A 15846-nucleotide genomic window follows, 5' to 3' on the forward strand; every position below is an offset into this window, starting at 1 on the left:
GCTGTCAGCCATCTTGGGAAGGTGAAGAGCTTGATGTTGGTTATCCAAGGCAAGAAATTGGTGTCTTCCACTGAACTGTACAGAGAGCTGGGGGTGGAAGGAGAAGGTTAAAAGGCATGTGTTTGGAGAAGTGAGAGTTTTAGTGTCCATCGGATGACTTCTATAGGTAAGGGTGGACTGTTGGGTAAGAAGAGGTGACTTTTGTGGCAGTGGGGGAAACACCATGGAAACTGGGAAAAATCACTTTCTCCTGGGGTGCTGAAGATTGCCTGTCACTCTTTAGTATATAGACCCACGATGGTATTTCATTCTCCCGACAAACTTGGTTAGAGGGTGCAAGAGATAGGAAGACAAGAGAGACTGAGACCAAGATACAGACAGAGATACAGAGAGGTTCTAGGCAGTTCAGAGTGAGGGACAGGATGCGAAAGGGTCAGAGAGCCAGGGAGCTGGTGGTTTGCTCATTTAACTAAGAGCAGAGGGAGGACAAAGGCTGGGGCTTTGGAGAGGCCCCCCGGGGCCCAGAACTCTGGTGTCTAATGTCTGTGCGCTTGGGGAGGCCAGGGGCTGAGAAAGCCCCTCTATGTGCCTCAGGGTGCTGCTGTGCCCTTCGGGCAGTGCCAGCTGCTGGCCTGGGGCTGAGCCACCTGGCTCGTCTAGCAAAGAAGTGGGTGGTTTTAGGCAGGGTGGGCCTAAGTAGAACTTCAGGCTTCTGCCTGTGTTCTGTCAAGCTGGTGAAACGAGAAGAGGGGGAGAGGCTGCATTAAGATATTTTTTGCTTTTGCTATTTTACCCCCTTAGAGAGGGAGGAGGGGAAGGGGAGAGAGTTGGGAGAAGAGGGAAGAGGAGAGACGGGGAGAAAGGGTGAATTGGACATGGCGCAAAGGAGAGCTAGAGGGAGGCGGGGTCATAGAGAATGGGTGCTAATTTGTGCAAGGAAGCAAACGGGCTTCCTGAAAGGGCTACCGAGTCCCTCTGTGTGTCCTTCGTGTCAATTTCTTGATGCATTTGGAGCAGGGAGGGTGTGTTCCTAGCCTCTGAGGAGTTTAACCCCAGGGGTCTGTGTTCCTGGCCATGGGGGTATGTCATAGGGACTGCGGGAGCCTGGGGGCACTAGTTCTGCCCCAGAGCTCACTAGTTCTCACAGCCTTGCCTGGGGCAACTGCAAACTGAGGACACGTGCAAATGTGATGCAGGAAACGCAAGTTGGTCCATGTTTGTTCATGGCCAGGAGGGTCTAAAAACAGTCCCAAACAGTGAAGAACCTTTGTAACATACCCAAACCCAGAGTCTGTTAAGTTAACGGCCTCCTTGTAAAATGTGCCCATCCCCTAGCCCTCCTGCTCCATCCTGGAGGGGCCAGAGGGGCCGCATCCTCAGCGGCCTGGCAGCATTGCCGAAGAAGGAGGACTTTGGTGGCAGTGCCCGTGGGCGGGGGCAACGAAAGGCAGGCTCAGGAAGGGCTGGGTGGGGAGGCCAGGAGAAGAGAGACCAGAGTGTGATGGGCAGCTGGGGCAGGCTGGGGGTGACTGGGCATGGGTGGGGCAGGGGCTGGGGGCCTGGCCACCATCCTAATCACTTGACATGTGATTCTTGTTCTGTAGTTGGTGCCAGCGCTTCATCTTCTTGTCCTTGTTTTTCAGACACTCGTACCAGTGTTTCAAGCGCTCTCCCTTGGCTGAGATCCCCAGGTGGCAGCCTCCTGGGGGACAAGATGGGAAGATAGGAGCAGGTGGGCAGAGTGGAGGGATGCATGGGATTTGCATTTTGGACCGAAATGTCTATTTGGGGAAAACCTGACACCAAGCAGACCCCCTCCACCAAACAGATCCGTTTCTCTATGGACAATTACTGGCATGATGTTATGATTACTACTGGCCTTCTCTACCTATAGACCATGTACTCAAGAACCTGCAAGGACCCCCTATTATGGCATCAAGTCATTCCTAAATCATCTATTTTCTAGGACTTTCTACAAATCACCACCTTACTCCCTGATAATTCTCTCCTACTACTTCCGGGTTCTCATTGCCTATTTCCAAAGAGTCAGTTTCGTCACCCAAGCAACCCTGCCTCCACACCTTTGCTCCCAACGTCTCCCCTGCCTGGGGTTCCCTTCCTGCTCCATCTTTAGTGACTATTCTTCCTCACCATTTGGTGGGGGCTGCAAAAATCAGAACCTTCATCCTGGACTTGCCAGTAGATTAAGGAGATATCCATTGCACCGTGTTGTTCACAGAGGCCACAAGACCCCAATCTGCTGTGATTTAACTATTCTGCCGGAGGTGATTTATTCAGTAAATAACCAATTGTGATTGACTCTTCCTGGCTTGGTGAGCTTTCATCTAAAGGCATCTGCAGGTGAGACCCAAATCAGGCCCATGGGGCCCAACTTAGCCTTTAGACAATGTGGTTACGTGCAGGAAAGGGCTACCCTCAGCTCTGTACAGCCCCAGATAAGGCTCTCATCTCCTGGGAGGACAGAAGATGGGGTTTTCTCTGGGAGCTGGGAACACTCACCAATGTAATCGTTGGACTTGCCGATGTCATAGTCCCAGACTGAGATGTCCAGGGACTTCTTGGCCAGGTCACTGTGTTTGATATCGTAGAAAAACTCCTGGATGCAGCAGGTGAAGACATGTGATTGAGAGGGTGCTCTGGACCCCTGGCATCAGGGACTGAGGCTGAGCCCTAGGGGCTCGCGGGCGGAAGGGCACAAGAGGACCTTCCCACTCTGCACCTGACAACCTCTGTTCAACAAACACTCTATTATAAAGTCCCTCCAGCCTGTTATTCTCTCTTCAAGGACTCTCTGATACTGGGGAGCCTGGCAGGGTTTTTCTAAGAGAACTGGTCCTGGTCAAGTTAGCTTGAAGGCAAATGGCCATGAACTCAGTCTTTCCATTCCAGTAGCTTCTGAAGTGGGTATACCCCTCTCTCCATCATTTAGAGATTAAGGGTAATTGAGGGGACTGATACTGATTTGAGGGTTAAGTGCTTATGTTTCCAGACAATCTCATCTTTTACATAACTCTTCTGCTTAATTATAAAATTCATTCACATTCATCATTAAAGCAAATAAGAAAAAACCCCAAAACTTGTAATTTAACTATAAGAAAACCACTGTCAACCTTCTCCATGTGTGACCACATTGATATTTTTTAATTTTAATATGAACATTAATTTGAACATTATTTGAAATATTTGATTATGTGAAATATAATATGAATATACCTTTTTATGGCTATCTTTTCCATTTTATGACATATAGTAAAACCAACTTAACATGTTAGCAAATATTTTTCTATATCGCCATTTTAATGGCTTCATTTTAATAGCTGTGTGGCTATACCATAACCTACTGCCCAATAGTTGAGTATTTAGGTTGTTTCCCATTTTCCACTATTATAATGATATGATAAAAGGCATCCTTGTAGGTAAATCATTGTGCAAATACACTATGATGTTTTCAGGATAAATTTCAGTGTTTTTCTGAGTTTGTAAAATTTTAAGAGAGGGAACAGTGGGTGTATATTATGGTGCCGTTTGTGTGTAATAAGAAAGCTGGCCACACATTTATTTGCTTTGTGTATACATAAATCCTGGAAGTAGACAATATTCTGGCTTCAGAAGGGAAGAAGGTTCTGGGGAGGGAGGAGCGTTTTGACTTTGGTACTTTTGGAATTTTCAAGTATCACCTGTTCCCAAAATAAATGGAATTCAAATTTAAAAAGCTGAAGGTTTTTGACAAACTTCCCTTCAGAAGTTGAATCAATTTGCTCTCTCACCCACAGTGTGTACATTTCCTCACCAGCATTGGCTACCAAAATTTTACAATATTTGTGTGCCAATCTGTGATGAGATATGGTGTATGGTTTTGATTCATATTTTCGTTATTGCTCATGAGTTTATTAGCTATTTGGATTTCTTATTTTGTGACTTGTTCAGATTCCAGGAGATGGGGAGGCAGGACAGTAGTAATTGGCTCCTTATTCAAAGTTCATGAGTCAGAGTTGGGAAATCGGGGTCCAGATAAAAGAGAGACCCAGAAACAGGACAGGCAGACCTACTGGTCGGTGATTGTTCTGGGCTCAGTTTACACAGAACATTCCCCCTATATGCACATATGGGTGCATGCCCTTTGAAAATGAAACACTACAAAGCTGACTGTATTGTAACTTTCCTTTCCTACTGTACAACATTTGGTAAAAACCAGTGCTAGTTAACTCTGCCCAAACATTCACCAGATATTTCTGGATCCTTAGTATCTGACAGGTTTGTCTAGATAATTGAAATCCATGGACAGCACAAGATGGAAGGATACAAAAATCCTAGAAGCGTAGAGGAAGCAGATCTTCAGGGCTTAACACTTACACTGACTCTTAAGGGATAACTAGGAGTTTGCCAGAGAGGAAAAGAGAGAGGGGAAAGTCCAGGGAAGGGGAGAAACAGGTGCAGAGGTGAGAGATGTGCCAGGTACCTGCATGGAGTTTAGTGTGACTGGAGTGTGACATGGGACAGGGGTGGCTTATGAGTCTGAAAGGGCCTGATTGTCATGCTGTCCCGGCCCGCGGGACGAACGTGGAGTGTGCCGGAGACGCCTGCAGAAATGAGACAAGCAAGAGACACAAAGAATGACCAGCAAGACAGGATGTCTGATCAAGCTGGCGAAGTTTATTGTTTACAGGCTCAATTTATACAAGTAGCAAGTAAGGGGTGGGTCAGGAGATAATTGGACCTTAGGTGGCGCTGGCGGGGAGGTGTTTTCACACATCCTCAAGGTCTCCCTATTTTCAGAGTGAGGAGTCTTGGCCCATCTTCCAGGACAAGATATGTTTTTGTGAGCAGATAACTTCCAAGGACTGCACCGGTTGCTCTCAAGCTTGTGCTTTCCCATGCTGCGTTCAGACGTGGGGGAAGGGACATAGCCCCGGCTCCCAACATCTCCCCCTTTTTTCTTTAATAAAATAACCAGCCTAACTCAGACTGGGTCAAGGTATGTGCCTGTCTTAGGTTGTACGGTTGAAGTAAATCCTTACCCGTCATGGGGGCATAGTCCTCTGTCGACCACTCCCTGTCTTAGGTTGGTATTTACCATTCAACCATATCTTACCCGTCACTGGCTACCATACTTGACTTTAGATCTTATGATTTACAAGTGGGGGGCCGTCTGCAATTTCAAATGATGCAGGTCTCTTAAGGCTTGTTGGATGAGTTTCCACATGCTGCGAAGGACACAAGGCCCTAGTAACAGCAATAGAAGACATAAAATGCTTAGGGTTAAGAGAGGTGTGACAGCGTGCCAGACACTATTCAGGGGTTCTTTGAACATGTCGAAAGACAGACATAACTTGAATATATATATAGGTTTTAACAAACTGCTAGTTAAATTGCATATACACATTAACAATAGGAATATAGATACATAACAAAGGCAGACTTACAATTACTAGTTATATCTAATGAAATTAAAAAACTAGTTAAATAGCTTAGGCATTTGTAAAAACTTATTGACAATATGATGGATATCATCTAATTGATTTTGAGTAGTTTGAGAAATTGAAACAGCACATTCTTGGAAACTGATCACATCTTACATGCTCTTTTAACATCAGACAGTCCACAGCAGCGCGATTCTGAAGCACTGCAGCTCGCAATTCTCTGTTTTTGGTTGAGTTCAGCTAATACAGAAGCAGTCAAGTTTGTTGTTTTGCTATATGCACAGGCCAGCTTAGATATCTCTTTCTGCATTCCAATGACAAGTCTAGGAACTGGCAGGAGGAATGCAGCTGCAACTGCAACAGCGACAGGACCTCAAAGTTTCAAGTTTTCATCACAGTCAGATGGCAGAACTCGGAGAAGTCTCTTGTGCTTATATCCAGGTGGTCTATTAGAGCAGGAAGAATGCGTCCCACACTACAAACACCTCGATAGTGTGGAGAAAGGGCTTGATATCTTTTGTCATTATGCAAAAATACCCAACTATTTGGAAGTCTATATCCAGAAGACCATTTTACAATGATTGAAGAATTATAATAAGAGGGCACATGAGTACAATTAATACATACACAGTAATTATAGTAATACTAACAGGTAGATTTAATTGGGCATCAGGAGCGAGCACTTTAGGGGGAAGAGTGATATTTATGTAACATGAAAGATTCAATAATAAAGTTTAGTATTATTCCTTTTGACAGTGCTTTCCAGGTAAATATATATCAGGTAAATAAGCCACATTAGTCAAATATTTTCTTGATGAAGAGAAGAAATTCTACTGATATGTTCCAGGGGCCCTCTGGAAAATATCACAGTTAATCGAGAGGTAAAAATACCTTTTAAATTTGGTCTTGGGAAGTTGTCAAAAGTTTTTAAGGCACTTGCCTAAATAGAATTATAGTTATTAAATAACACTTATTATTTAACTGGAATGATAATAAGAAAGTTTAAAAGCGAATGCAGAAGGTTACATAGTTGTTAACAACACTTAGCTTAGTCTTTTTAATATTAAGATCTTATTTTCTTAAATAACTTGGCAAACTTTAAGAATTTTGGTTACCACAAAAATTCTCAGGCTGTTTGCAGATATGTACATTGTTATAGATTAATACAGTATTATTATTAAAAGGTTTATTTGCTACACTTGTTTACTTATTTTTAGCAACTATGCTAAATTACTTATAAAACTTTCACCACACATCAAAGTCAAGCCTTTCTTTAAGTATTTTCTTGGAATATTTAACAGGTAACATCAACTTAAATGACTTTAAGTAAACTTTGGCAGCTAATAACTATAAAGACATGTCCATTTCAGTTAAGCTTAAATTAGCATTAATGCATAATATTTTTTAATTAGATTTTCTGGAAGTTTTAGAATGCCCAGTTTTCACAAGTGCATGTTTTTAAATCAATTTTATTAATACCCTCCGGAGGTAGAAAAAATATATATATATATATATATATTTTACACACTTAGACACACGAACATACAGACTGAGACATAATGACTACAGTTAGTAACACTCTTCATACAAATACATATACACAGACAAACTGACATAAAGATTTGAGTTTCTAATACTCAATGGTCTTCTTTCTTCTTAGTTTATTTGATGAAAAGTACTTCAGTTTTCAAGAATACACTCTACAGGCAAGCAGTTTACATAACTGGGTTAACGTTTAGACAGCCCCAGACTAACAGAGCCGCTGAAGGCTCTGAACTGATAGGGACCATGTGTGTCTAGGGGGCTGGAAATGAAATGCAAGTACAATTGTAGCTCCAGTCATTTAAAGCCAGGCTGTATTGCAGAAGATAAATTTCTTCTATCTCAGGGAGTTTAGTTTAAGACTTCTCAATTCTCAAAGACAGTGATGAACTTATTAAATAGAATAGATGTTCACTAAAAGAATTCAGAAAACTAGCTCTACATTGTAGCAGTTCATGGAACTCTTGACTATCCTCTTCCCTTGTGGCAAAATATATTTAGCTGCATAACATTATATTGCATACTTCTTTCAGGGGCCAAGCCTCTCTAATCAGAGTTTGTACTGGGGCCAGGTTTGTGTGCAGAAGATAAGATACTTCTTTTTAGAGTTTAGGGATCGAATTGCTCTCAGTTTTCCTAGTTTTTTCTGCCTGAGCGATTGTCATTCCTCAAGAGGCCCCTGCCTGTCTGATAAATGCAGGGACTGTGTGACTTTTCCCCACCAGAGCCCTGATCTGAGTCACAGGCTTGTTTGGCTTCCCTGGGGCTGCTGAGGAGGCGTGTGCCTTCAATAGTTGTCTTAGAACGGCATTCTTTAGCCCAATGTAAACCGCGCCGGCATCGAGGGCAAACAGTTTTGGGGGAGGGGGGTGCTAGGTAGGTGAGACTGGATCCCTGTCGGACACTGGCGGGCAAAGTGTCCTGATTGAACAGCTGTTTTTAAGTCTTTTAAGTGTTTAAGGTTAAGGCGGCGGTATTTCTGGGCTTTAGCTGGTTTTTCTATATGATCACCAGACTCTTCATTGTCTGAGGGCTCTCCCTCAGAACTCTGTTCTTGGTTTGGAATATCTGGGTCTTGGGAGTCTGGGGCGTTCTCGTCCTCGCTCTCCTCTCTGACTTCGGGGGGGTTTCTGGGCGGTGACCGCGGGTGAGCAGGCGACCACGAGTGATTGGGAAGGCTAGGATTGGGCTTTTAGGTTTCACTTTCTTTATGGGTTTTTTTTGGGGGAGTGAGGGAGTCTGCATGGGGTTTAATGATGTTAGTTCGGCGTCAAGGGCTTTACTCTCTTTAATGAGCTGAACATGTTCACGTTTTTGTTGCAAAATGTCTTTAAGTGAAGAAACTTCTTTGGTTAGAGAAATTTTTGCTTGTCGGATGGGGTCAATTGAAAGGGGGAATTTGTGAGATGACTCTAGATCAGGGATTTGAAATATAGGAGCACATTGAGGGGAAATAGGTTTGTATGGAGGGGGTCTGAAGCTTTTATTAGAGGCACTATAAAGGGCTGGCACCGTAAGGCGCCAGGGGTCTTCATTTGCATGATAGTGGACAGCTTGTTCTTCTAAGGACTCTTCATTGTTTATGTTTAAATGATTTGTTTGGTGTCTTAAAGACGTGAGTGAAGGATAGATATTTGGGATTTTAGGAGGATCAGGTTTATCGTGCGTGTCTGGAGATTTTATATTAGGTTGAGGTTTAGGAGATTCTTTAATAGGAGCGGTGGGGTCTTCAGGGATATCTACGGATCCTGAAGGACAGGCAGAGGGTGGTCGGGAGTTTTCCTTAAGGGCTATTTCTCCTGTTTTAATTATATCTTTAATGTCAGGATCTTGAGAATGAACCTCAAGTATGTCGTGAATAAGGTTCTAGTAAGAAAATGCTGAAACAGGGACTTTTTCAGGGCCAAAGGTCTGATAAAAGTCTTGGAGGGCATCACCAACTCTTTTCCAACATTTATGATTGATAGTGCCTTCGAGGGGAAACCAGGGGCAAGTCTCATGAATAAAGGAAAAAAATTGTCTAAGATCTTTTCTTTTAACCCTTACTCCTCGTGTCCTGAGGGACTCCTTGAGTCCGCTAAGAAATACCTCGTGGGAGTTCAGTGAGTTGCCCATTTGGACGGCTGGGATTTCAACTCTATGTAACTTGGAATTATACTAATGCAGCCGCAACCATGCCAATGTTCTGAACTACTGGAGGCACTCTCATCAGCTCAGGCGAGCCCTTGCTTACGTAGGACAGTCGGCAAGTATAATCCGCTTGCTCGGACCCTCTAGGGCAGGGACTCTGTAGTCAGAGTCCCTTGTGCAGGCCCTAGAGGTGAACGACCATTAGCCCAAAGTAAGCACAAGGTTTTCAGAGAGGAACAACCAGAGGACAAAACAAGGAATAAATCGCGGCAGCAAACTAGAGGGAGGGGATCAGTGAGAACTCACAAGAGGTATTTAAGATGCTTGCTTGGGTGATGCGTCTACTCACCTCTCCGGGATCTGTATTACGGACGGGTGATCCGCAGTGATCCTCAACGCAGAGTCCACATCAGGTCAATACCTGTGTGATGACTCAGAAGAATGCCTGGCCAGGGCTTCCGAGCAGACGTTTCAGCAGGAGTCCCAGGGCCCCACGTTGGGCGCCAGTTGTCCCGGCCCGCGGGACGAACGTGGAGTGTGCCGGAGACGCCTGCAGAAATGAGACAAGCAAGAGACACAAAGAATGACCAGCAAGACAGGATGTCTGATCAAGCTGGCGAAGTTTATTGTTTACAGGCTCAATTTATACAAGTAGCAAGTAAGGGGTGGGTCAGGAGATAATTGGACCTTAGGTGGCGCTGGCGGGGAGGTGTTTTCACACATCCTCAAGGTCTCCCTATTTTCAGAGTGAGGAGTCTTGGCCCATCTTCCAGGACAAGATATGTTTTTGTGAGCAGATAACTTCCAAGGACTGCACCGGTTGCTCTCAAGCTTGTGCTTTCCCATGCTGTGTTCAGACGTGGGGGAAGGGACATAGCCCCGGCTCCCAACATCATGCTAAGAAGTCAGGGAGCTGTTGGGTTGGACAAATGGGTGAAAAATTCAGATTTGTGTTTTAGAAAGCTCACATTTATGTGGAAGGATAGACCAAACACAGGAAGTGAGTCAGCAGTCTACTGCAATTGTCCAGTCATGAAATGCCTGATGAGTAACAGTGAGAACAGAGGAAGGAGTCCACTCAGTGGGTATCTAGGTAGTGGCTTTAGCAAGACTCCATGCACTGGATGGACCTGTGGAGTGGGAGACAGGGAGAGGGCTGTGATGGCTGAGTAGATCATGCCCCATATATTTCCTCAGATTTCAGTATTATTGACTATTAGAACTAGTAATGATATTGGAAATGACTTAATTGAATCTCTCTCCAAATGCATAGATTATGACATTCTTAATCTATGGCCTTTTATTTTAGGCTTGATACCCTCTGGTGACAAGGGACTCATTACCTGTCCTTTAGCTAATTCAAGCTGACCCGTGAGAGAAAGCTCTTTCTGATGTGCTTCACAGCATTCTAGCAGGAAATTCGTCCCTCTCTCATGTAAAGGAAATACCCCAGAGCACGACAAAAATGGGGCAGTCTTACCTCATTAAACTCGGGATTCAAGGTTTTCTTCTTAATTTGAGTCTTGTGTTTGGCTTACTTTCCCATGTCTGGTTTCAGCCACCTGAGAGAAACATGAAAGGCTATTATGGATGAAGTTAAATGAATAAGAACAGCTCCTTGATTACCCCTGTGTGGGCATGATGACTGGCACATAGTAGATGCTAATAAAACATTTTCTGGCCAAATAAATAAAATGGGCTAAAAACTCCTAAGAGTTGGAACATTTGGAATCTGAGTCAAACTGCCACTAGCTGCGCGACTTCTACCAACATGAGTGTAACTTTGGCGTGCCTCACTCTTCCAATCTGCAAAGAAGGCAAATATTTCTTCCTCATCCACAGAACTGCTTTTGAAGATAATTTTAAGGAAGGAGCCCAATAGGGGAATTGGAAGGTACCAAGTGCTGAGAAAAGAGGAAGGTAAATTTTGACTTACAAAATCTTTATTTGATCTTAAACTTATTAATGGTTTCCTGTTTCCTTCTCCACAACATCCGCCAGCACAGCTCTTAGGTTGGCAACCACAATAACTCTACTTCTGGAGAGAATGGGTAGGTGGAAGAAGGTATGGTGGGGAGAATTATTTAAGAAAAACAATTTGCACATGGCTGGGATTTGATGCAGTGCAGGACAGCAGCCCATGAGCTGATTTTCTCTAGTGGACTGTATGAGAAAACAAAACCAAATTACTCCTAGAAATCACACTCATCCCTGACATGTGTGTTCTTCTGTTCACTAACTCCTCATTCAAAGAAAATCTGAAGCAAAGCCCAGACTGGCCTGATTTTTAGTCATGACCTTAAGAGAAGTGTTGCTTTCTCTTAGCAGTGGTAGTGGAGGGAGGGAGTGTCTCACAGGCTGCAGAGAAGATTATTAACACTCTTTGCCATGAGTAAGCATAGTGATGGTAGTTATTTATAACCATAATGGCTATATTTATTGAGCATTTACTGTGCACAAGACTCCACTACATAGCACCTCCCAGATCTCCAACTGCAGCAGTGAAATTGACTGACAGGCTGCCGGGCTCTGAATGCACCACTATGTTCTCACCTGGCCATGCGCCCCATGGGCCGCTCTCAGCCAGCCTGAGCCAGCAGGGACAGTACGCAGCACAATTTCTGGGACACGCATGGCTCCTTTGATGCTCTATTTCATCCTCAAGGATTCCCAACGCCCCACCTGCAACTTCCTCAGAACTGCACCACAACCTAAGACCCCTGCGCCCTAACTGCCCTCCCTCCCACTCCTCCAGGGGGTCAGACCTGCTCCAAGGCCTGCTGTCCCTGTAGTTCTCCTCAGGCTCCCTTCCGACTTTGCTTCACAGGCATTCTCCCCAACAAAGCTTTTGTATATCTCATCTAGTCATTGTGTCTGATTGGAACTAATGACCAATCTTACTCATCCCACTTTACAGATGAGGACACTGAGGCCCAGAGATGTTAAGGCACAAACCCAAGGTCACACAGCTAGAGAATATTGATGACAGTTGGATTTGGGATCCAAACCTAGATACAATTCTAGTTGTTTTTTATGTGATAGCTCATGTTTGCCTTATGCCCATTCTTGGAAATGAGTGGAACTATTGTCTCAGTTTTACCAATGAGGAATCTAAGGCTCAGAGGGGTTAAATAACTTGCTTATAGTGATACAGCTGGAAGGTGGAAGAGATGGACATTGGGCTCCAGGTCTGCTTCAGTGGTGGCCACAAAAATGTGCCTGGTGGGCCTCCAGCTACAGGAGCAGAGCCGACCAAGGCCCCAGCTGCTGTGGATGGGAATCCGTGCCATGCTGGTCCCAAGGCCATGCTCCCAGCTGATGACTGGATGTGGCAGGCCTACTATGGCAGGCCCACTCCTAGGAGACATGGGACCTGTATGATGGTCACTTTTGGCCAGAGGACTCCCTGATGGCTTTGCTGACCTTGTGTCCAGGATGCTTCCACCCCCACCCCTCAGGGCCAGACTTGGGTTGTGATCTCTCAGCTCCCCCACTTCCCCAGCTCTCTCCCTACTTTCCCTCACACAGGCATTTCCCCAATAAAACCCTTGTCTCTTTAAAATCTTCTCACAGGCTCCAAAATAATACAAAACAAAGTCTTTCTTGCTCAACATGATGAGATTACTGGAATAACCCCAAAGTCTAAGGCCTTTGCACATCTCCAGACTGAATCTGGAAATAGCTGCCTGGGTGGTGGGGCTCTGAACTGCTGAATGGGGTGTATTGCTGATTTCAGAGGGCTACAAATGGGGTTATTGCAATCTTGCTGACCATCCTTCTCCAACAGGAGAGGACAGAGCCACAGAACTCATGAGCAAGTGATACACCAGTTTGTTTGAGATGCCACACTCCCCTCTAGCCAATTCTGGGCATTGTCTCACTGTGTGACCTTGGGCAGGTTTGTTCCCCTCTGGACCTCAGTGTGCAATGATCTTAGGGAGGCTCTCTGGTTCTCCCTTTGCAAGTATCTAGGACCCCCTCTAGGGCCCACTCACAGTCCAAAGGCATTGACTTACAGCTTGACTAATGGATCTGAGTAGCCATTGGCATCCATGGCAGCCAAGTGCACGCAGCGTATGATGCCCACAATGAGGCCTCCCTGCTGTGTGCTGTACATGAGGGACACCAGGATCTTGCCATGTTCCTCTATGTCACCAATACGCTCCACCTGCTGCAGTAGGAGAAGAGGGTGTGTGGGCCTAGGAATAGGAGGGGGCCAGGCAATGTGGCGAGCCCTAAGGAGGAGCCTATGGCTAGTGAAATCAGCGCCATGGACTGCAAATGGTGAAAGCCAAGGGCACCAGTCCAAGGCACATGGGAACCATGGATTTAATCTGACTTAGACATGGATTGGGCCCAGACTCTGGTCATAGGCTGAGCTTGACCCTGGTCCCAGCCTGACTCTGAGCTCAGATGCCCCTGACCCAACCAGTCTTCTCACAACTACAGTTCCTGGGGTCACACAAGAGACCTGGACCAAGGGCAGGGATGTGCAGCCCAACTGCACCCTCTGCCAGACACACAGCTCAAATAGCCTGCTCTCCATCCCCATGGAGGGAGCATGGCACTGCTGCGCTTCTGCAAAACTGCCAGCAGAGCTTCTGCCAGCAAGGCCGAGAAATCAGGGTGTGTCCCAGGTGGTGGCATTGGGGGTGAGGCTTCCCCCACTTGGCGGGGAAGAGAAGAGTGCCCACCTGTTCCCATGTTCTAATCCGCGGGCAAGGGCACCTCATGGTGAACCACCAGTGGTTTGGGGAGAAGGAGTGGGGATGTGGCCAGGGAGGGAGAAGACATGGAGATGCCAGACTTGGACTCTGATGCCCACTCATGCTCACCTCCTCCTCGTAAAGGGCCGTGCCTCAGGCTGACCCGGTGGTCCCGGCACGCTTCATCTTAGAGGAAGGAAAAAGAAAGGGAAGATAACAATGTTGCCTGTAGGGCTCAGCTCCCCACACCAGAACCCCTTCGCCCCTCATTAGTATCCATAGCCATGAGGGCAGGTTTCTCAAGCATCTCCTCTAGCTTTCTCCCTTTTAGCTAACATGTATGATGCTTGCCATTTGGCAGATCTTCTTAACGCTCAGCAACCTATGATGAGGGTGTATTGCTGTCCCCATTTCACATGTGAGGACACTGTGGGTCAGAACGGTTAAGCCACTTGCCCAAGGTCGCACACCAGCAAATGGCAGAGTACTGCCTACACAAAACACATAAGATTTCATCTCTGGTTCAAGAGACACAGAGGTCTTGGGGTCTGGCCCACCAGGTGCTTCTTCCCCCATGGTTCCTAAGGTCCTTCTGTAAATACAATGTGAAAACCAGTGGTTAAATCCAGCCTCCCCACTTTAGAGATGAGGAAAACTGGGGTCTACAGGGGATAGCACAGCACTTATAAGACCCCTGTCCCTGGGGGGGTATATGGGGGGAGTTGATGGTGTGAAGGGTAAGGGCAAAGAGCAAACAATGATGGTCAGCAGAGTCCTGTGGCCACTGCAGGCTTCTGCCTGTCCTGCCACCTCTGTGCTTCGGGGCTTGGCTGCGTCTGTCGCAGCACGATGTGCCAGCTCAGGAGCTGACAACCCAGGTGGGGACCTGGCCAACGTCCTGACCAACTGGACAACTGAGTGAGGGAAGGAAGGGGAAGCCTGAAGAACCAGCTGTTACCAGGCAAACACTCAGAGGAAGTGCTTCGTCCTAGGACTGTCTTTAATGATTTATTTGGAGCCTGGCACACAGTGCGAATTCCTCCTTGCAATTTTCCTTGTTGTGTCTTGTTCCTTTGTCTGTGCTATAAAAATATGGTGTGGTACCCAGATATTCCATCATCATGCCGACCATCTGGTGGGGAAATGCTGCAGGGTTTCCCCTGCCCCCCATCTTCCTGGTGGGAGGCTGGCCTGCTGCCCGGGGGAGTGGCCTCACTGGTGGTTACAGGAGAGCTGGGCTCTGGCAGGTGCCCAAGAGCACAGCCACTGGCTTGTGGTATGACCTGGGCAACAATTCCCTTCTTTAGGCCCAAGTTGGCCCAAATGTAAGAAAGGAGAGGTTGGATTATCTCTAAGCAGATTGCTGGGTCCCACCCTATCGCACTAAGTTAGAATCTCCAAGGAGATCCCCACAAATCTTAGTTTGTAAAGCTCTGATTTTGAAAGTTCCAGGTGATTTTAAGGTGCAGTGCAACTGGAGAACCTTTGGTTCTTGTTCTTTCTCAAAAGGCAAGGGCCACATCTAACAATAATGGCTTTAATGCTTTACGTGTGTCCTCTCATATCAGTCCTGAAAAGACCTTCTGAGGTTGGAAGTATATTATCCCATTTTATGGATGAAAGCACTGAGGCCCAGAGAAGTTAAGTAATCTGACTCAGGATACACTGTAAGTGCTAGAGCCTGGGATTCAAACCCAGGGAGTCTGGCTTCAGAGCCCATACTCTTAATCACAGTGCTATTCTGCCTCATGTGTAGCTCCATGTGCTTTATGACTTCATGACTGACAATCATGGGTATGACAGTATCATTTCCTATAACAACAGTTAATTTATGAGTGCTGATTATGTACCAGTTTCTGATATGTCTTTCACACAACACCCCCTCCATGAGGCAGGTACTATTATAATGCCCATTTTATAAACATGAAAACCTGAGGCTCAGAACAGTTATCAAATCCAGAGAGTGGGGAAGTGGCAACGCTGGAAGTTGAACCCACACTGTCACACCACACTGCTCTTCCCCATTT

General features: G+C 45.9%; 1 pseudogene; it reads right to left on the reverse strand.

Moving 5' to 3' along the window:
• LOC140847749 (rabphilin-3A-like) overlaps positions 1-15846 on the reverse strand; it is a 25869-nt pseudogene continuing 10023 nt past the window's right edge.

The sequence above is a fragment of the Manis javanica genome, chromosome 2, assembly GCF_040802235.1.
Source record: "Manis javanica isolate MJ-LG chromosome 2, MJ_LKY, whole genome shotgun sequence".
In the NCBI taxonomy this organism is placed as follows: domain Eukaryota; kingdom Metazoa; phylum Chordata; class Mammalia; order Pholidota; family Manidae; genus Manis; species Manis javanica.